The following is a 269-nucleotide window of genomic DNA, read 5'->3' on the forward strand; positions in this document are numbered from 1 at the left end:
CCACGTCCAACCCCCAGACTCGGCGGTGCCATCCCTCGGGGGTCGCCCCGGTGGGCTGCGCTGAGGGAGGGGCTGGTCCTGGACCAAGGTCACCTCGAGTCCCGGCCCAACCCTCACCCAACAAAGAACAGGGTGGGGCCGGGCAGCCGAGGGTGATCGCAGCCAGATCGGGGGCACCTGGCGGCTCCAGCTGCTCTGAGGACCTCCGGTTCCGGGGGCGGGGGCGTCAGGACCTGGAAGGTGAGCCTCCCTCAAACCACCCCCCCCAC

Source organism: Myotis brandtii, unplaced genomic scaffold (genome assembly GCF_000412655.1).
Source record: "Myotis brandtii unplaced genomic scaffold, ASM41265v1 scaffold1466, whole genome shotgun sequence".
Lineage (NCBI taxonomy): Eukaryota > Metazoa > Chordata > Mammalia > Chiroptera > Vespertilionidae > Myotis > Myotis brandtii.